At 37.6% G+C, this 23,352-nt stretch overlaps 1 protein-coding gene across 1 annotated transcript in view; it reads left to right on the top strand.

Annotated features, from left to right (window-relative positions):
• Nucleotides 1-248: 248 nt before the first annotated feature.
• The window catches only part of LOC126471070 (uncharacterized protein C9orf85 homolog), a 37,627-nt gene continuing 14,523 nt past the window's right edge, over nt 249-23,352 (top strand). Inside the window, exons 1-2 of the mRNA XM_050099143.1 lie at nt 249-361; nt 14,126-14,271. The gene's annotated coding sequence lies outside the window, so the exon portion shown is untranslated. The remainder of the gene's footprint in view (nt 362-14,125; nt 14,272-23,352) is intronic.

The following is a 23,352-nucleotide window of genomic DNA, read 5'->3' on the forward strand; positions in this document are numbered from 1 at the left end:
AGTGTGAAAAATACAGTAAGGTTATTAAACATTGTGAATTTACATGTGACATTTAAGATAAAGTGTCTATAGAGAGTGAGATGTATCTCGTGGTTGACCTGTTGGTAAATTGATTCTGTCCGAAACTTCTTTCAGTTTTCTTTACAGTTCTTTTCTTTGTCCCCTCTGTTATAATAATACTAAATGAAAAATTCATTTAATAAAGACGGTGTCACGAAATGTGGGAAAAGGTATATTTTTCTTTTCAGATTGTTCAGTGATGTTTCTTTGGATTCCCTGTCAACATACCAAAGATGAAATGTCAACTACAGTGTAAATTGTTTAGGCTGGGTTGTGTGTATAGTTCAATTATTGTGGTGTCGTAAGTATTTCTTTATTTGTTTACTTAAACGGAACAGAAATTCTTGTGGTGTCCGATTTTCTAGTAACTGCATGCATCACACTGTTGTAAAACAGCGTGCTATTGTTTGTAAGCTACCTAAACGGAAAGAAAAAGAGAAATCTGCCGATGTTTCATGGACTTACGCCAGGCACTAAGTAATGGGGAGTTTGGGAAAATTTGCGGCATCATATCAGGTGGAGCGAAGAAATAAAACGTTAATGAGCTGAAAACGTGACTTACATTTTGTATATGGTTGTAATTGCTTCATGTTGGTGGTATTGATTTTATTTCTTTTACTTTGTTGTGCAAGTGAGATGCCATTATTCGGTGAGAGAGTACTGTAATTTCCTGCATTCTGCTTGTGAGTATCGGTTTAGCTAATTTGCGTAGGAGCTCCTAGTAAGCAGTGATTACTAATAACGAAAATCAAATACGTGTAGTCTTGCGTGTTTTCATTAGTGTTGACTTGCAGTGAGACTTGAACAGTTTTAATTTTCGCATTGTTTTCAGTGTAGTAAATGTTGCATCTCGCGCTGCTGATAACTTTGGAAATTTGGTTCAAACATTATTGCAAACATACATCTTTTACCAGATGTTGGCCTTGTGCCGAGGCATAATAATGTATCGTATGGAGTCGTACAAGTGGAAACAAATAGAACAGAATGCAGAAACTTCGTATTTTGCTTCCAAATTATTTTCTGACATATATCGTAGGTAGTGCTGACATACTACCGTCAACTTCTCCCCCCACCCCCTGCTCACCCTTAAATCTTAGGTGTGGTGACAGACTGATCTCTAACGTAGCGCTTGGCTTAGGCACAAAGGTAATGATAAAGTTGAGAGTTGACCGAAGTCAACGAATGTGTTCGTGATAACAGTTTAATCTGTGCCGTAATGTTTACGTTCGCGACATGTTTAAACTCACATTTCGTCATAAAAACTACCGCTGTAATGTAGAGCAAGAAAACTAATATATATTATTATGGACAAGTATTATGCGAGTATTTTGATGCTCCCGCTAATATTTCGATGCTTATTGTTCATATATCATACCTAAACCACGGAAGATGGAGGAGGGGTGACCACCACGTAACTTTTACTCTACTTTGGTTGCGATTGGGCGAAGTCAACAAGATAACAGGAATTACTGTAATTCTTGTAATGGCTTGAAGTTACACGTATTGGATTTTAATGGGCGTTATTTCTGGTTTAATTGCAGGTGGCTACACAGCTATCATTAATCATAATGCTGTAATGAGTAACATGCCTGGAAAATTCAGAGAATTATTCTGTTGCTCCCCATTTGTATGTAACTTTAAAAGATTTTTTTTGTTATTGTTGACTGCTTCTTGTCAATTCTGAAGCATTTGGTGGAACTGATGAGCCTCCCTGTTCCGTTGTTTCACCTACTCCTATTACCATAAGGAATGAGATGTCACTGTTTAAGGTACTTGATTTTTTTCTTTTCTTTTTTTTTTTAAATGAACTTCACTTACTTTTGCTTTTCCTGTAGAGTAGTGTGTAATGCTCCATTCATTAGTGATTTCTGTCCTGTGAGCAAGTCCTTGTTGCTTGCAGCTTCCTTATTTGGGTGTTTGTAACACTATCCATTGAGCATATTTATCAGTATCTGAGTCCTCTTCCATCCAAGTTTTCTCTTTCCCCTTGCATGCCCTTCTAAAACTGTTTTAATAATACCTCAGTATACAGTATGTAATAAATCAGATTTCTTGTTTGACATTCACCAATGTCTAGTAATTGCCATTCACCCCCATCCTTCTCAGCATCTCTTTGTTTGTCAAGCCATTTAATTTTTTCTGTTCTCTGCCATGACAACATTTCAGAAGCTCCCAGCCTCTTCCTGCACTCCCTCATTGTGTTTCATGTTTTAGTGCTGTACAGTGCATTACTTGATTAATATGTAACTTTTAGGATATACAGCATTCCGCTTCATGATATGTTCTGAGACATTTAAGACCCAAGCTGAGTCTTCATAATTGTACTTTACATTTGTGTCACCCCCCACCACCATGGACCTTGCCGTTGGTGCAGTGGCTTGCGTGCCTCAGTGATACAGGTAGCTGTACCGAAGGTGCAACCACAATGGAGCGCTATCTGTGGAGGGGCTAGACAAACACGTGGTTCTTCCTGAAGAGGGTCAGCACCCTTTTCAGCAGTTGCAAGTGCAACAGTGCATGATTGACTGGTGTGGCCTTGTAAGATGAACCATAGTGTCCTTGCTGTGCTGGTACTGTGAATGACTGAAAGCAAGGGGAAACTACAGCAGTAATTTTTCCTGAGGGCATGCAGCTTTACTGTGTGGTTAATTAATGATGGCATCCTCTTGAGTAAAATATTGTCCCCCATTCGGATCTCCAAGCAGGGACTTCTCATGAGGATGTCGTCATCAGTAGAAACAAAACAGGCATTCTCCATAAGAAAATAGAAATACAGGTGAGCTACTATGAACGGCAGAGTGAACACATTCTCGTAGCCAAGAGAGATGTGAAGCCCACGGGTACCACAGTAGCACAAATTTATTTGCCAACTAATTCTGCAGGTGAGGAAGAGATTGAATGAATTTTCTCATTTTGAGAGAACTGAAGGGCCATCTGTTTAATTGTCATAAACCATTCACCAGCCAAGATCACATAAAGTAATGTTTTTATTTAAGACAACTGGTTTCATCACACTATACTGTCATCTTTGGGTTGTAAGAAGGTGCATATCATGGAATATGTCTCAAAATTAAGATGTAGCATTTGATGTAAAAGTTTTAGATTGGTTTTATAGAAACTGGGAGTGGGCCTGCACATTTACGTACCTTAAAATCGTTTGTTGTTAAACATGTTCATTTTACACTGACCTCATGCACAAGATGTCAAGTGGATAGAAATAGGACATTATAAAAGGTTTGTCATCACTAAAATATTTAAAAACATAAAGCATCTTGCGCAGTAGGCTAAGTCCATAAATATATTGCTCACAGTTCCTTGTTGCATCACACAAACACAGCACATAATAGCACAACTGTTTACATATGCTGGACATCTTCTAAACTGTGTGAATCTACTTTAAATGGTGTGTAAGGTACTAAATTAACTACTTGAGTGAGTGGTCTTTCAGAATAGTAAAGGGTACAAAATTGTACTTTACGAACAACTGAAACACATTTAATTCTGACAATCGCCTTTACATATTCTTATTATTACATGCCTAATAGGAAAATTACAGTATTTACCCTGCAATAGTTTACAACATTGTTGTTGTGGCACTTACCCGCCGTAAACTCGACAGACACACAAGCGCACCACTTCAGGGAGTAGGGAGGCCCCAGAGAACCTGCACCACAGACAACAAAAGAGTAAAACTTAGTGTCCACCCTCAGCAGACACCAACATACCGTAAAGCTCACAGAACCTATCCCAAGCAGGCTGCTAAAGCCTGGAGGTATTATGTGGGCAACAAGATAGCTGCTGATCTTTTTTTTTAAATGTTGGAGCATACAAGTTCACAAATATTTGTAACAATAAGGGTCTCAGCACAGTGACAGCTTGCAGTGTATCTTATTTCTGCAATGTGTACCTGTCATAGTGCAACTAAAAGTCTAACCTAGAGCTATCATCATTTTCGTGCAAAAAGTAAGAGACAGTAAAAACAGAAGAGTACAATCATTTAAGATAAAAAGTCACAGTGGACCCTTACACCTTGGAAAGAATAGGGTAATCATCATGCATATAATAATATTATGGGTACAAGGGATGGTGTATATTCTAACATGCTAAAATACACCGAAGAGCCAAGGAAACTAATAGGGCCCCTGCATGCATGCAGAAGTGCCACAACACAGCGTGGCATGGACTCCACTAATGTCTGAAGTAGTGCTGGAGGAAATTGACACCATTAATCCTGCAGAGCTGTCCATAAATCCATAGGAGTACAAGGGGGTGGAGTTCTCTTCTGAACATCATGTTAAAAGGCATCCCAGATACACCCAATAATGTTCATGTCTGTGCAGTTTGGTGGCCAGCAGAAGAATTTAAACATGGAAGATTGTTCCTGGAGCCACTCTGTAGCAATTCTGGGCGTGTGGGGTGTCGCATTGTCCACCCATTTGCTGGCTGAATAACTGTTGGAATATACTCATGAGAACATGACATTAAAAGACAGAAAATCTCTACTGGTCTTGGACGTTCTGTGTTGTTAGCATGTTGTAAGAATTTTGAAATATTGTTGAAAGTGTTGAGGAGAATGAGAAGAAAAGGGTTTAAAGTCCAGTTTCTTGAGAGATTCAGCAAAGTGTTGTATCAGCGTACTACTTATCACACTTTTCTCACATGATATCCCGGAAGCCATGGATCAAAGCTGTCAGGTAGATACAGTAGTTCATGATGTTCATAAAGCATTTGATGCAGCACAACACCTACACTTATAATCAAAAGTACAATCACATGGTATAACAGACGAAATTTGTGACTTGATTGAGGATTTCTTGGTAGGGAGGATGCAGCAGTCATCTTGGATGAAGAGTCATCAACATGTGTAAAAGTAACTTTGGGTGTACCAGATGGAAATGTGTTGGATCTCTTGCTGTTCATGTTGTATATTAATGATTTTGTGGAAAATATTAATAGTAGCCTCAGACATTTCATAGACGATGAATTTATCTACAATGAAGTACAGTATGAATGGTGTACAAATATTGTCTGACCTTCACAAGATTTCATAGTGGTGCAAAGACTGGCAACATGCTTTAAATAGTCACAAATGCAAAATTGTACACTTCACAAAATGAAGAGAGATAGTATCCCCAGACTATAAATCAGTGAGTCACAGTTGGAATCTGTGAACTTGTACAAATACCTGGGTTTAACACTTAGTAGGGACATATGAAATGGAATGATCACATAGGCTCAATAATGGGTAAAACATGTAGCAGACATTGGTTTTGTTAAAATACTGGAGAAATGCAGTAAGTCTACAAAGGAGAACTATTGCTTACAGGTCACTCATGTGACCCATCGTAGAATATTCCTGCTTCAGAGCTGATTCTGAACGTCGTGGTAGAACTGAGCTGATTTTTTAGTTCAATTATTGATCTCGTGCTGTGTCCTGTTAATGTTTGAAATGATGTACCCAAGATTTGTATGCGTGTACTGTTTCTGGCTGTGTATATTCCAGCCTTATTTTTCCTTTGTTTTTCTGCTAGTATATTGACATTATAACTGTTTTTGATTTACATATTGTTAGTCTTTGTACTTTTAGATTGTCGTTTCAGGTGGATATTCCCTCATGGGCTTCTTCCTCTGTATTACCCCGGATTACTACATCAAATGAAAATACAAATGTGTTGGTGTCATTGTTGTTCTGCCTTTTTCCTTTCGTAATTTCTTCCAAGACAGTGATGAAAAGTAATGGAAAAAGGACACTGTCCTTTTGGATTCCTTTAGCTGTCTGGAGCCAATCAGAATATCATTTCGTACCAATATGCAACTGCAGCAGCCTTTGTAAAGCATTTTAACTTTCTAAATTAGCCTTGTAGGTACATTTTTCTTTGTTAAGTATTCCTGTATGGACACTATCAAACACTTTAGTGAGATCTATGTCTGCCTTTCTTCCATTGCTTTTCCAGCTGCATTCTAAGTGTAGATATGAAATATATAGTTGTGCAGGGTTCCCTGAATCTGTACTGCTCTTTCTGTAGTTGTGGTTCTGTTATTTACCTTAGTCTTATCAAGTATTTCCTCAAATATTTTCCAAGCATGAGACAGTGGGGTGATTCCTCTATAATTGCTCCATTTCTTTCAGCTTCCTTTATTGAAGAAGTGCTATTATTCCATTTTTCCAATCAACTGTAATTTTTCTGCCCTCCCATATTGAATGTGGTACTCGTTGAAGCTACAGTATTCTTAGTAGATCAGCTGCTTTGATCATGTCTCCACCAACTTAATAAAATTGATAGTGAAATATGCCATTGTTAAACTACTCTATAAGATAGGTGATAGGAGAAATGCCAATAATTGCTGACCTGTTTCACTGCTGACATTTTACAAATTTTTTGTGGTGGTGATGTATACTTGATTAATATCCCACCAGAGCAACACTAACAATCACAGTTTGGATTTCAGAAGAGTTCCTTTTCGAGAATACCATTTACACACACACTCCAAAGTTTACAATTATTAAGTAACAAAATAGTGCCATTTGTTATTTTCTGTGACCTGTCTAAGGTATTTAACTGTATGAATCACATTATGCTCCTAGATAAACTGAGGTTTTATGAAATTGATGGTATAGCCAACCATTGGGAGGGAATGTCACATGTAACCGAAAGAATGCAGAAAGTTGTACTTAGTGATTCAATCAATGTAACCAGGTGAGATTCTTCTGACTGGTGACAAGTCACACATGGGGTTCCTAAAGGCTCTATCTTGGTCCACCATTGTTGCTCATGTGTAAATAATTGTCTGTCTAATATACAACTATCAGAATTAGTTTATTTTGCAGATGACGCTAATACTATAACCAATCCAAGCATATATACTATGCAACCATGATGTTATTGCACTTGACCTCCTGCAGCCAATATCAGAAACATGGTGGCATTATGTTAAACAAGTACAGATGAGTAAGGAAAGTGCATCACATTGTCAGTGATTTAAAGACAGTTTTGCATATATTGTCAAGTGGTTCAGCTTGTCCAAGTGCTCTCTCCCAGGTGCAATAACATTGTGGTCAAGTAATACAACAATGGGAGAAATGGTAAAAAATTTTCTTAACAGTGTCATTGACTGATTTTCTGTGAATGGTGTCTCCTTCAGTTTTATAAGAGACAACATATTCAGTTCTGCACATCTAGAGGTACTACACCAGTGATAAGTGTAACATATGGAGAAGAAATAATAAATAGGGCGAAAACTTCAAAATTTTCATATGTATGTATTCATAAGAATTTAAATTGGAAAAGGCACATTTTGAAACTCCTAAAATTTTTTAGTTAAACCATATTTGCACTTAGAATCATTGGAAATCTCAGGGACAGAGAAGTCAGTTCCATTTAGTGATATCATGGAATAATTTTTCTGTGGTAGTCTTCATTGCTGAAAAAAGTACAGTAAGAATAATATGTAGTGCCCACCCATGCTCATCATGTAGACATCTGTTTCAGAAGTTGGGCATTTTGAATACTGCTTCATAGTGTATTTAGTCTCTCATGTAGTTCGTTGTAAGTAATCTATTGCAGTTCAAAAGGAATGTTGATATACCGGGTGATCAAAAAGTCAGTATAAATTTGAAAACTGAATAAATCATGGAATAAGGTAGATAGAGAGGTACAAATTGACACACATGCTTGGAATGACATGAGGCTTTATTAGAACCAAAAAAATACAAAAGTTAAAAAAATGTCCGACAGATGGCACTTGATCTGATCAGAATAGCAATGATTAGCATAACAAAGTAAGACAAAGCAAAGATGATGTTCTTTACAGGAAATGCTCAATATGTCTACCATCATTCCTCAACAATATCTGTAGTTGAGGAATAATGTTGTTAACAGCACTGTAAAGCATGTCCGGAGTTATGGTGAGGCATTGGCGTCGGATGTTGTCTTTCAGCATCCCTAGAGATGTCAGTCGATCACGATACACTTGCGACTTCAGGTAACCCCAAAGCCAATAATCACACGGACTGAGGTCTGGGGACCTGGGAGGCCAAGCATGACGAAAGTGGCGGCTGAGCACACGATTATCACCAAACGAAGCGCGCAAGAGAGCTTTCACGCGTCTAGCAATATGGGGTGGAGCTCCATCCTAATAAAACCCCATGTCATTCCAAGCATGTATGTCAATTTTTACCTCTCTATCTACATAAGTCCGTGGTTTATTAAGTTTTCAAATTTATACTGACTTTTCGATCACACGGTACATAATTACAATGGCAAAATAAAAAAAATGACATTTATTACTCTACATCATTAAGGTTGTTTTTAGCACAAAAGGGGTACACAATGCTGCAACGAAAATTTTTGATCACTTACCCAGTGATGTTAAATGTCTTGACAGACCAAATGTTCCATGGAACATGTAACTAACTCTTGTTTTGTCGATATTTCTTTGGGCATGCTGTTAAAGACCCTTTTCTACTTTCTTCCATATTGGTGGACACTCTTGATCAGGCTCACCACTACCGTACAGTAGCTTAGAATTATCTTTGTTGTACTGTTCAGGTATATCTGTGAAACCTATTTAGTATACCTACATTTATATTCTGCAAATCACTCTGAAGTGTATAGCAGAGGCTATTTCCTATTGTATCACATGTAAGTGTTTCTTTTCAGTCCAGTCACATATGGAGTACGAGTAGAATAATTGCTTAAATACCTGTGTGCTTGCTGCGATTAGTTAATCTTTTATTCATGGTGCCTATGGGAGCAATATGTAGGATGTTGTAGTATATTTCTAGATTCCTCACTTAATGCTGGTGCTTGAAACCTAGTAAGTAGGCTTTTGCAGGGTTGTTGGTGTTTATCTTCAAATATGTGCCAATTTAGGTTTTTCAGTATCTCCATGACACACTCTCATGGCTCAAACAAACCAATGACCATACATGCTGCCGTTCTTTGTATACATGGTGAAGTGAAATTCGCAGCACGACTCCTCACATGCCAAGCGATAAAAAAATGTCTGTCACAAAATTTTGTCCAGCGAGAACATCCGGCAGAAAAAGGATGTTAAAGAGTGGCAACCTGGCAACACTGTAACCACATGTATAGTAACTAGCTCTGTCAACATGTTGTAGTTGTGCTGTACAGTTGGTGCAGTGGATAGAGTTTTGGGTTAGCATGCAGGAGGCTGAGGATTTGATCCTGGGTTCAAGCATATGTTTTTTATTTGGTAAATGTAGTCCAAGTGGTACAGTATCTGACATCTTAATCATCAACAGCGATTGCAGCGGGTCCTCTGGAAAACGTTTGCACTTACATACAACAATTGTAGAAATGGAAGAGTGGTCAGCTTTGAAAGATGCCCTTTCCACGTCATAGGCTCGAATTTATTCGCACCACTTCCTCCACTAGAAGCAAAACCTCTTTTCTTAGTACCCTCCTCTAATGTTAACATAGATTAGTACCAACTATTATTCTTGCCTCGTTCAGGTCCACTACATTTCATTAGGGCCTTACATTATCAGTAGGACTAGCAACGTGCTTTGCGAATAACATCCAAACTCGGTTACTATTTGTATGTGTTATCGCCATGGTTTGATTAATTGTTTCAACTGGCTATTTCTTATTTGTCTAACCACGTATTTGTTGTGTTCAGCGTTACAAAATGTTGTAAATTTAGGGTACATGTGACATAAGAAATGGTGTATATTACAGTATCAAATGTCAGGATGAAATTAGCAAATAAAAAAAAAATGCACCCCAACCCAGGATAGAACTCTCGACCTCCTGCATGGTAACCCAAAACTCTATCCACTGTGCCAACTGTGCAGCAAGATTAAAATGTCCTGTCAGATGTAGTTACCATACGTGTTGTTACAGTGTTGACAGATTGTCACTCTTTAATGTCCTTTTTCTGCCAGATATACTCGCCAGATGAAATTTTGGGACAGACATTTTTTTTATCGCATGCGTGTGAGGAGTCGCACTGCGAAGCCCGAGTGTGCGAATTTTGCTTCACCCTGTATAGTGTATGTAGTCCTATTTGGAATGGGTTCCACATGCTTGAGTAATATTCTAAGAGTTGCACAATTGTTTTGCAATCAATCTTCTTTGTAGCCTGATTAAGTGTTTCCAGTATTTACAGATGAACTGAAGTCTGTCACCTTCTTTACCTGTGACTGAGTGTATATGATCATTCTCTTTAATATATCTACAGATTGTATCTGCATGTGAACTTCATGGCAAGTTATGATGGATGCTGTTCCTTGCACAAAATTCATCAGTAAAGCTTATTGTCATCGCTTGGATATTATCGTATATCCACTACTCATTTCCTGGACTGAATTGGAAGTGCCATGTTTGCTGTACTCTAATCATCCCATGGGATTATACAAGCAATGCTGATGCTTCACTTTAGGCATGTTACTGAATGTTAAATGGCATAAAATTTATTCACAGTTGTGAATATGAACCACCTCCAGCTGTATAGTGGAATGACAACAATGAAAATTTGTGCCGAATTGTGACTCAAACCTGTATTTCTCACTTTATGCAAGCAGTTGTCTTTACTGCTTTGGCTATCTGAGCATGACTCAAGGCCAGACCCAAACTTCCATATGTCATCATTCATGTGCCACACCTGTACTTTTACATCCCATTAATGTTATTCCCGTACGGGGGAGACATTTTATTTGTAATTCACAGGCCCAGTATGACTATTAAATGGTTTATCATGTACCACGTGAACTCCAATTGCCTTGGAAGTGCTATTGGATCTGATACAAAATTTTCAGTACACTTCTTTGACCCGGATTCTGACATAGGCCATGCACTGGTACAAAATTTTATTAAATAAACACTTTTTGAAGTGATGCAAATTTCAGCAAAGTACCTAGCTTGAAAATTGATATTACATACTCGCATACTGTGCTTCATATTGAACTCCAATTGCCTTGGAAGTGCTATTGGATCTGATACAAAATTTTCAGTACACTTCTTTGACCCGGATTCTGACATAGGCCATGCACTGGTACAAAATTTTATTAAATAAACACTTTTTGAAGTGATGCAAATTTCAGCAAAGTACCTAGCTTGAAAATTGATATTACATACTCGCATACTGTGCTTCATATTTTATCGTGAATTCTGTTGGCTTTGTTGACAAATCACATTAATATAGTAGTGTCCAATCCTTAAATAGCATACAGTTTCATTGTCATATATTTTTAAAATGGCAGCTGGGAGGTAGAAGGGGCAGTGCTCACACTTAGTCCCTGATCACCAAGTTATATTGCATGCCCAGATCTAAATTTGAAACCTCTCCACTATATCTGAAAAAGTGAGATTATTAAATATGTGCTGTAACATTTACATTCTCCAACTTAACACCACACCATTACCAAAACTGCTCACATGTATGTAACTATCATTCAGTTCAGTGGTAAAGTCAGATAAAAAGACTGTTTATCAGTGTACAAATTAAATTTTTCTCTCCACTTCCTCATGTAAGTACCATCCGAAGCAACATTTGCATGTGTTCCAGTTTCATGGTACTGTTGGATCTTTTTTGTGGTTGTACATGTTTATACTTTGTTGCCTACCCACAACCAATCTGTTACTTTCCAATCTAATATAGACCTTCAGCTATGAAACAGGTCTGTGTGTTACGGCAAGGTTATTCTAAGAAAGCAGTGAAAAAATATTGAAACTAACCTATCATCATCCACTCTAATCAAAAATACTCTGTGAAGAATATTGAATAGTTTCGATTCGCAAAATACATAATCTCTTTTCTCACCGCCCACTAATTACATGGAATTATTAGGTCAAGACAAATATTCAGTACGAGTGATCGGCATTGGCCAGTGATATAATGTTAATGGTTACTGTCACATCACCTTTTGGTGAATATAGTCACAGTTTTGTTGTTGGCAAAGACAACAAACTGGTTGTGGTGACACAATGATCTGCAGCTTAGCCTGAGGTATAGGCTAGGTTGGAAGATAGCAGTTTGGTTGTGAGTTGGCGAAGCCAACGAAGGTGATACTAAAAAAAACTTGGTTTCTCTTGACAGACTGACCTGTAGTTTTGCCCGAGGTCTAGGTAAGATTGGAAGATGACTGATTGTGAGTTACAAAGCCAATAAATCTGATACTAAAAAAAATCTGATTGTGGTGACAGACTTATCTGTAGCTTAGCTCATTTGAAAAGAACACCAATAACATCACGTTATAGTCATCATATTGTTTATGACATTTGTCGCATGTTTCCTGCGTCACTGGTCACAGCACAACTCACATTGAACATTCCTCTGTATCCAAATTATTGTCCCATTGTCTGTGAAACTGATTTGCTGTTTAACTATACACTGGTCAGCCAGAACATTATGACCACCTACCTAATAGCCGATAAGTCCACCTTTGGCATGGATAACAGCTGTGGCACATCATGGCATGGCCGCAGAGAGGCCTTTGTAGGTCGCTGGAGGGAGTTTGTACGTGGTCTGCAACCAGTGTACGATACTCCTTGGCCATCATGGTGCCTTGCACGAACTCCACTGGACACTGGATGCCCATGTGAATGTTCCCCAGACCATAATGGAGCTGCCTCCAGCTTGTCTCTGTCTCGTAGTACAGGTGTCGAGGAGCTGTTTTCCTGGGAGAGGACAGATTCTCACCCTCCCATGGGCATGATGAAGAAGGTATCCGGATTCATCAGACCATGTAATGCTCTGTCTCTGCACCAACATCAGTGCCTAGGGTCACGTGCCCATTTCAGTCATAGATGCCAATGTCATGGCATTATCATGGCACATACACAGGTCTTTGGCTGCAGAGACCCATTGGTAGGAGTGTTCAGTGCACTGTGTGTTCACACACATTTGTACTTTGCTCAGCATTGAGGTCTGATGTTAGTTCTAACATTTGTCCTGTTGTTTTACCAGTATGCCCAGCCTACAACGCCGACATCTGTAATAAAGGGTAGCTGCCCAACTCCACGATGTCAGTATGTGGTTTCACCTTTGTTTTGCCACATGTTGAACACACTCGCCCCAGCATGTCTTGAACACCCAACAAGTTGTGCAGTTTCGAAAATGCTCGTGCGGAGCATCTGGGCCTTCACAACCTACCCTCAGTCAAAGTTAGGTAGATCACGAGCCTTTCCCATTCTGCACACGGAAGCACTCTCACTGATACTACATACACTGTGCGTGTGTATGACTAGCAGTCATTCCCTGCCAGGTGACTCTTGCTATCGCCTGGACAGGTTAATATCTACGGTAGGTTGGTGGTCATAATGTTTGGCTGATCAGTGTATATCGTATGGGGTGAGTGAGTGGCGGGCACTGCCCCTATAGTAAACTTTGACTTCTTATGATAGTGATTTTTATCAATATTTTGCAATATTTATGTTTCATCTGGTTGCTAAATTCTTTTATTCAGCTATCACAATTTATTTGTCGTATATATATGCACCTTATAGATGAAATAAGCATTATTTCTGCATTGCTCCAGTAAGTGACACTATTGATTTAGACCATATAATTTATTCTATTCCCAGTTTTACACATTGCTTAAAATTGTGTTCACAGTGGCAGCTAAATCTTTGATCCTCACAATTGTGAAGTTAATATCTTCAGTAGCAGTAAATGTCTTTGCATCACAATCTGTCTCCAAAAACTGGTTTGGTACACTACATTTTAACTGAAATTGATTTTATAGCTGAATCTTTGATTATAAAATGAGTTGCTTCATTTAATTTTAGTAAGCACCACCAAACCATTACAGTAACATTGCAAAACAAATATCAATGTGAGATGGATATAAAAGACTTACCAGAGGAGATTTTTAAGCTTTGGAAAGAAGCTTATATTATAACATGAGACTGGGCTCTGTAGAGTCAATTTTTTTATCCATATTTTTCACATTGAGTCTTGTCAGTGTCCTTTTTTTTCCTCTTACAAAAATGTCATAATAGCAAATAAAAGGCATGGGTAACAAAAAGGACAGTAACAAGTGGTAGGTACACATTCAAACTTTTGTCTACATTATTGCAGTTAATATTACTTTATGTTTCAGATTATACTGGCAGCCCTCGTATTTTGATCGTGTTGATCACTGTAGTAGTGGTGAAGTATATCAGCTGGAAAGCAAGTTTCTAATGTGTACATAGCTGCCAACACAGCATCTGTCTGGAGCTATCTCATCAAGGTTCTTGTGTGAAGGTAAACATTATTGTTGGGCATTTATTCAGGAATTCTAAAGTTAGTTTTAGAATTTTATTGAAAAGCTGTGTGGGAATGTACATTATCATTGTGTGTATAGATGTGAGGAATGTCAATGGGAAATATAAAGAGATGTGGCTGAAAAACATGATTATTCTTCCTCTGTGCTGTCTCCATGCTCTTCAGAAATGCCATCCTGTTCCCAAGGATCTTTAGACTTTCTTGTGAGCATGTGCTGCCAAGCCTAGGACCCTGATCCACTGTAGGATTTCTTTTTTTCCATTGCTGCAATCCTAGTCTCAGACTTACAATTTAATCTTAGATCATGAAAGAAACAGATTGATCATCCTTACGGCAGAACAGGCAAATAGTTTTTTGCACTGGACAGCAAATGTCACAGGCAATGCTATGATGCTCGTTGACTTACACATGCCACAGAATTGGCAGTGCTGTTTCTTCAGTGAAATGTGTGAGGGTGGGTTTGCTACTGATTAGCAGAAGGCCAGAGCTCTAGACACCATGTGTGTTTGCCCCACAGCTGACTGCAGCTGAAGGTCATACACTGATTAATTCCTGTAATTTTATAAATGAAATTCATTTCTTCTGTAGGCGTAGTCCTTAAAATTATATGCAGGTTAAATAAATGAAACAAATGAAAAGTAACCTTTGTAAACATTCCTAATGACTTAGAGTTTGAATACAAACTGTACTGTCATAAAAGCTTTGTGATAAATTGTCGGGTTTATGCAGTCGCATAGTTAAAAATTCATTGCCCTCCATGGTCTCTTTCCTGCAGCTTGTTTGATATAGATGACGCGGATACAAAAAATCTCCACTTGCATATATAGCACTAGGAATCATTAAAATTCTTGCCAGTGTCATTGAATTTTATCAATTAGTTTACTGACAAATGTTGCACGAATGCAACTATAAACAAACAATTGTGAGCTGTCGGAAGCTGATTGTTTTAGAGAGGGAAGTCTTATAGAAAATCCAACTACCGCTGTTTCAGTGATTTGTTTCTTGCTTTGCTCTTTACAGTTTCCAATAAGATTATAGTGATTTCTGTAGTTCCTGAGTATCAGACAGTAGCAACAATATGAATAAATTTATCCAAATGTAAGAAATCACCTGTGAGCTCCAGTGATACACAATAGTTGTGGATGGCACAAGTAGACAAGCAGCTACTACTCTTTCATTTACTGTTATTCTTCAATCTGACTACTCTGGCTTGACATTAAAATGAACATGTACAATAAACACACAGATTTCACTGCAGCAAATAAAAACTTAACTGATGGATAACGGGTGTAGAAAGCTCATTACAACCACTGATCAAGTAAATGATTTGTTCAGAGTTCCTGTTACATATTTGGGCTTCTTTTGTGAGTATTTCTGTAGGCATTCTTAACCAGAACCCCAACCATATTTTGCATCTGATTACAGTTAGTTGTAAGTGAATGTCATTTCACCTATGCACTGAACAATTATATATTCAAGAATGTTATTAATAAAAAAAAAAAAAAGAAAATTGTGAGACTGTAAAAAATCTCCAAAATGCTGTCAGCGCATCTACCACTGCCACAAACAGTACTGTTTTGCTCAGATTTAAATGGTACAAAGTGATGAAGGAAAGACAAATCAATTACTGTAACAGATTTTTTAATTCATCACTTCAGCACAGTATAAATAAACTACATATTTTTAGTAGCTTAAGTTTTGGGAGAGTTTTACAAAACTTATCTTCGAATATAGTTCTGCAACTATAACATAATTTGCCTTTAGCATGGTGATTTAAAATATAAAGTCTACCTGCTCTACATTCCTCATAATCCATACCGTGAAATTTTTCAGTTATGGATTTCATGTAAGGATCCTAAATGTACGAAACAGGACTAGTCTGCATGGAACGACATTTCAATAACATTGCTGAACTAAATGGTTGGAGTGCTGAGCCCAGCTGAAGAGTCACAGAGGGACCAGAAATGTTAGGGATTACCATGTTTCCAGAGATCTCCAACAGCTGAGGTTCATTGTCTTCCTTTTGCAACTCTCAGTTGTTCATTAACAGCATCTTATCAGTATCCTCTTCACAGTTCAAAATGTCACTAGGTTTCATTAGTGAATTAATAGTGCTGGTTCAGAACAAGCACCATAGTGTTCTTGCTGTGGGGTTCCAGTTGTTGCAGCCTTTCTTATGGTACACTGAAAGTAAATATTCTAGGGCATCTTGAGTCAGTCTGCTAGTCAGTAAAAACTTAATGCTAACAATTTGTTCCTCTACAAAAATAGAACAGTAACATTAACAGTCCTTGTAATACATGGTGATTTGTGATTTTACCTGTCTTTTTGTCAGTTTTATGTACAATACCTAAAATTTCTTTTGCAGTGGAAAATGTTGTCCTACTATTCAAAATGTCAAACAGTTGTTCATAAATTCTATAAGACAAGCTGTGTTTGCAGCTGTATCACTCTGCAATTCTGTAGTTGCTGTACAAGTTCTAACAGTTGCAGCAGTAGAGTGGCTGAGGACCTCAACTGCTGTTTTTACATTCATTATAGGGAATGAATCAGGTTCTAAATGAGTGTTGTTTCAACAACGTTCTACTTTTTTTGTCCTCCTTGTCAAATCGTATGTCATCCTAACATCTTCAAATCACAGATAACAGCATTATTGACAGTGAAGTTGCCACTAAGCCAATTGTTTCAAATGTTTTTGAATAAATGTGGAAAATAACAAATAGCAAACACTTACTGTCCATTTACAGTGAAATAAGGTCTTTCTGGTGTAACCTGTAATATCTTGAGCATGCTTAGATTACTGGCTTCCTGATCACGAATGACTAATTTTGTTTCCAGGTTTGCGTTTCCAATAAAATAATTATCTCATGTAAGAGTCCCAATAAATTCACATGTTTTACTCCTGTATGTAACAGAAAGTATGAAACGGGCAGTTTCCAGTTACTGTAGATATTTCTAATCATAAAAACAAGTGCATAATTTGCAGGAAGTGGTTTTTTCCCCCATCACCTGAATCCTGTAGACCTTCTAGTAAATCTAGATTTTTAGTGCATTCCAGACACTGCATAATTGATGTCCCATCAGAAGACACTACATATACCCTTTCTAAAAGATTTTTGTTAAAGCTAGGTAGGAATTTTGTGGCACTAATCCAGTATGTAATTGTAGACAGGCCAAGTAATACCATACCCAGTTTTTGTAAAATTTTGTATACTGCTGGAAATTTGTAAACTAAAATTAGAGGGAGATCTTTGTCAAAATAGGACCTTTTTACGCTTTTTATTCTCGCATTGCATTTCACCCAGTGCCATGGAACAATAAGGGAATCAGAAACTGCTGAAAACATGGGCAATATTATTTGAGCTTCTGTTGAACAACAGTGTACCCTTAATTTTTTACGAGTAGGAAGATATGTTTTTTAAAAGATATGTTCATATTACAAATTTTCTGTTTCGGTACAAGCTTCCTTGAGTATCATCATCATCATCATCCATACAGGTTTTCTTTTAATTTGTCTCTCATGTATTTCTGTAATGTCTTTCAGGTCTGGAAATGCTTCACACTTTTTTTGGTGTTACATTGGTTTTAGCATTGTATGTTGTTCTTGGGGTACACAGTTTCAGTTCAGGTGATGGCAGATTAGTCTTATCACTAGATTCCTCATATACTGCTGAAGAAATTTTAGAGGATTTGCTGTGTGTGTAAGCTGTTCTTTCCCACTATTCATGAATGATTTCTCTTCAAATTGAGCATCATACAAGATTCTGTTGTGCAACTTTTCTGAATCCAACATTGCCTGTAACAATAACCATCTGTTAGCAAAATGCCAATGAAAACAATCAGTTTTTGAAAATATAATGTAATTGAATAGATAAAAAATCTACTTACCAAGTGGCAGCAGGACAAAACACACACAAAGGTATTGAAATTTGCAAGCTTTTGTAGTCAGTGGCTCCTCCTCCTAGCAGAAGGGTTGAAAGGGAAGGAAAAGGGTGAAGGGGAAAAGGACAGGTGAGATTTAGGAAACGGAGAGTTAAGAAAAGTCACCCAGAACCCCAGTTCAGGGGAGACATGTATCCTCTAAATCTCACCATGCCTTTTCCTTCACCTCTCTTCCTTCCCCTTCAACCATTCTGCCAGGAGGAGGAGCCACCGGCTCCAAAAACTTGCAAATTTCAATACATTTATATGTGTGTTCTCCTGCTGCTGCTTGCTGTGTAGATCTATCCAATTACAATAGGTCAGAAAAAATGTGATAGATACAGGGTGAGCAATGTGAGATATACAGGGTGTATGCAACCCGGGACAACCGTGAGATCCGGGAAAAACCCGGGAATTTTTTCATCTGGGAGAAAACCGGGAAAAACCTGGGATATTTTTAGAATTCCGGGAATTTTTCATTGTTTTAGTTTTCAGTTAAATTTTTGTAGTTTTGACTGGTAAGAACCAATACTCTAACAAAGGATATTACTGTATCCCGCTACTGCAGAATAATACTTAAACAATAAAACATAAACGAGAGAAAAAACGAAAATAACTTAAATTGCAAAGGAAATGCGCCATATACAACAACGACACACAGTGCTCATGCAAACATCTGCCAATTGAAAATGTGTCAAAGCTTTAGGAACACTATGCAGTGCTTCATATAACAAGTTGCCTCCAATGAGTGTGAAGTCGCAATGTTTACATTCGATTTGTTTTAGCAGTTACGTGCGGGATCATGTGCATGCACAGTTGAGTCACGTTTGAGTAGTAGATTCTCCCACTTCTGGCAATAAGAATGTGGCTGTTGGCTGTGCAAGCAGTCGCAGCAAGCAGCTAGATGCTACCGGGAAAAGGGAGCGCCAAATTCATATTCTTGAGGGGAAAAAAACTTGTTTCACAAAGCACCTAGCATCCAGCGCACGTTTGTTTATCGATTATTCATATGATTTTGAAACACTTCCCTGTTGGTTTTTGAACATTTTTGAACACATTTTAAGTTGATTTTAGAATGAACCATAAGTTGACTTTTGAATGCATGCGTAGTGTACGTGGTATCTCTGTCAGGAGAATCCTCGTCCCATCTAGAAATAAACTTTCCGCAGACAAAAGGGGACGGGACTATCCGAGCTGAGGGAGTAAAGCCGAACGGATGAATGCCAATCGCTGTCTGATTATGTGGTTGATTGGGTTTGCGAATGATCAGCATTGTTATAATTACTAGCAAAATCCACAGATTCAGAACACCAGAATGGAAATAAACGACTGACAGGAATAACAGGCGAGAAAGATTACGTATTATCTTCTTGGTATATCCAAGAAAATGAAATTTTGACAGAAAATTTTTGGCCGGATCGCTACACTAGTAAGGACCAATAGTACAGTCGCCGGCTAGCAGCCGCTTCAGTTCTGTTGTGGAAGTAACACAGAAGACGTGTTGTTCGAACATGTAATAAAGCGTAACCGGAAAATATTCACTGGATAACTAAACCTGTGATTCTGGCAGGGTTAGTGAAGTTAATCGGCGAACAAGTTTTGACAGTGACAGCAATAGCTACAGAATTGGTAATGACAAGATTGTTTGTTAGAATGAGGAAGGAGAAGAAATGGGGACATCACACAAATTATGGAAGAATAAGACGATTCCAAATTTATATAAAAATTTCGTAATACTTCTTTTCGATCTCATGCTTGAGAAGCTGGTGCATATGAATGAAATGTGAAATTATTTCCTAACATAGAGCTTTTTGCTTGTAGTAGGATTAATAGGCATTTGATATTGATACTTACTGGATTATATTCTGTGATGTTATAAAAATGGCCATTTGTGCCAAAACAGTCTCATTTATTTGGCGTGTTACAAAATTGCTGCCATATTAGAAAGGCCTGTTTTGTTTTATCTAGCAGACAGTGACAAAATAGACGTAATCGATCGAGAAACCACACCAGTCTTGGGTATTATTTGTATTAACAGCTTTTTCAGTATTAGATAACGACATTTCGATTTTTCATGTAACAAAATGTTTGACGAACTTTGATGACGTAATAGATTCTTTCGCAGAAAAGAAAGCATGCCATGTAAAGCTGTAGCAAGATTGGAGAAAAAAAAAATGCTAGGAGCTAAGAATTGAAGAAATGCATAATTTCTTGCTTATCTCTTGTCTTTATTGGTTTTATGTAGCCTATATTTAATTTTATGTCACACAAAACAGCAAGTTATTAACTAGTAGGCAATAAAGGGTTCAGATTTTCTGAAGAGTTCTTGTTCTCTAGATTACAGATAGTCCCATCCGCTATTAATTGCAAGATTTTTTTAAAAGAGTGGCAGGCTGTCAAACCGGCCGACTGGGAGCAGGAGAGGCACCAAAGGACATTTCAATTTCCACTGTCCTGAATATAGTTTGGACGTGCGGTAGAAAAATGCTTGATGAATAGGTGTGGCACTGCACTTTTGCATACTTACGACCAAATAATATGTCTTACATTTCCTCGAATACATATGTTTTCTGTTTCAGACTTTTCGGAAAAATGTGCGCTACGAGATGAACATATTTTGAAAATTCGATTTTTTTTAGTATCGACCCGGTTCGCAAATGTAGATCTGAGGCTGATGCGCAGAGCAGTCTGAGCTATAGTGGGTAGTCTCCACGTGACTCGTGTATACATTTAGTGATTTTACTGTTTCCCCTTTGTTTACTCTCACGTCAAATGAAAACAAAACGTATATCTGTGGCTGGGAGCTATCAAGTGAATTAAAACACATTCACATAATTACGAAGGCTGAAATATGTCATTAGTTTCAGATGTTATTTTATTTTCACATTTCTGACAGTCAAGTATTAATCGCCTTGCAGAACAGTGAAGTTATTTTTGTCTGTTTGCTAAAGAAATTTGACTTTTGTTAACCTTTTCTGCAGAGGCAGTCAATGTATTTGAAACAAAATGTTTAATTCCACAGTACTGGCTAGTTTCAACTGTTCGCTGCATTTCAAGTGCACGTTTTCATTTTCTAGCACATATGGCATTATGCCATAATAAAGAACCAAACATGATATAATACAGTACTGGTGTTTCAAGAAAATTTACATCCCAAAAACCACACTGAAAAGCTTAATATCAGGTCGAGGTCTAGTTCATTGGGAATGTGGACATACGAATGTGCCCTGTATGCATTTAAAATGTGCACATTTTAATATGGTTCATGAAATTCCGATGCTCTTGCTGTATCCTCTGATGTCTTGTTTCTTTTATGACATAATGTATGATCTTTCAATGTTTTACACGTACGTACCTAGGGGCTTCCTACGTCATGAGAGCTACCCAAGTGCGGTGTCGCCTGTTATCTGCGCTCTCTGGCAACTGCTGAAACGAACCTATTTCTAACAGTTCGCGGGAAAATATTGCGAATAGTGGTTTGAAAAGCGTTATTTTCAAAGTAAATATCCTTTTAGGTAAGTTGAACTATGTGCAAGAATGTACCACGAGTTTATTAAGTCACAGAGCGTTTGACTCTCATTTAAAAATTAACTCTTTGATGATGAGCCATTTAGAAGAATTTCGAACCCTGAAGATCGGACATTTATGTCATTATTAAAAATTCAACAGTATATGCGAAAGCTTAGCTTCTCTTGCAGCTTGAGAGCAATATTATATGTGAAAGCTTTTCTTTTCTTGTAGCAACACTATGTATATTAATTTTAACTATTAACTTTCTCTGTTCATGTGTTCGTGCTACTTAACAGTGATGTTGCTGTTGGCTGACTACATCACGTGAGTATCCTCTGTCATTGGCTGGCGAGATCACGTGACATGAGCTACGAACGGCTTACAAAAGTGCATCGAAATCTAGATTTCAATGATTCGGAAAGTAACATGCGGTGTTTGGTGGAATGCAAATTTATGCTTTCGTAATATGAAAATACGCAGCATACATGTTGCTGCACATCAAAGATATTTCCAAAGCGCGTCTTTTTCCCTGAGTTTTGTTTTCTAAAGTGCTGGGAAATTGTACTCCCGTGTATAAAACCATAACCATTCAAAGGATTGATAAGGGAAAATATACTGTCACTCGGGAGAAAGTGTATTTTTAACCAGGAAATCCGGGGGAAAAATCCAGAATTTTTTTTCCTTGTCCACGTATACACCCTAGATATAACACCCCTTTTACTTCATAAATGATTCCAGATATTGAAACAAGGTTTTCTGCAATTGATAGTGTGTTGAGGTGCACATAATTTTTTGTGGGGATGACGTTCTGAAGTCTGGTATCAGTCGAACTACTGAAACAAATATGGTTGTTTGAGCCCATTGACTTAATGGTTTTTTAAAAATTATGTTCCAAAAAATAATATTTTTTATTAATGAAAAATCCTATTATGAATGACATTACATATAGGCATATAAAGCCAGCTTTTAGAGCTAAAAATAATGAGTTACAAAATTTTAGAGATCACCAATAATAAAATCCCAAGTATACATGTGCACTGGACTTTGACTAAATTATTTTGAAACATGAAGTAATTTTTTAGTTCCTGTGTAGCTATAAAGTCTAAACATGTACTTCACAATGATTTCCTGTGAACATATATCTTGGAGGAGGTGGCTGGAGCACAATGGATGTATTGGTCTCGTAGCACTGACGAAATGTCATCTCTTTCAGTCTCTAATGAAGTAACATCACATTTACCATCACTTTCTGAGCTGCTACATTCAGTATCAAACTCAGGATCACTGAAATCATCACTTTTTGGAAGCAGTGCCTAAACAACGATACAGGAGAGTGTCTGAAATCATGTATTTTGTTGTCAAGTATCCAAAGCGGCACATAGTAAAGACAATATCTAGTGGGAACCGCCTCAACCAAAACATGACAGCCAGGCTACAAATGTAGTACCAGGTGCTCTCTAGTGACCGAACACTTACCTATCAATGCTGAAATAGATACAAGTGAGGTTTTATTGTTTTTGAAGGTCTTTCCTTGAGTTGCCCGAGTATACTTGGGATTTTAAGTTTCTGTTAAAATAATAAATATGAAATAACTCAGTGTTTTAAGTTAAGGTGTTAAGTGGAACCATA

This window comes from Schistocerca serialis, chromosome 3, assembly GCF_023864345.2.
Source record: "Schistocerca serialis cubense isolate TAMUIC-IGC-003099 chromosome 3, iqSchSeri2.2, whole genome shotgun sequence".
NCBI lineage: Eukaryota > Metazoa > Arthropoda > Insecta > Orthoptera > Acrididae > Schistocerca > Schistocerca serialis.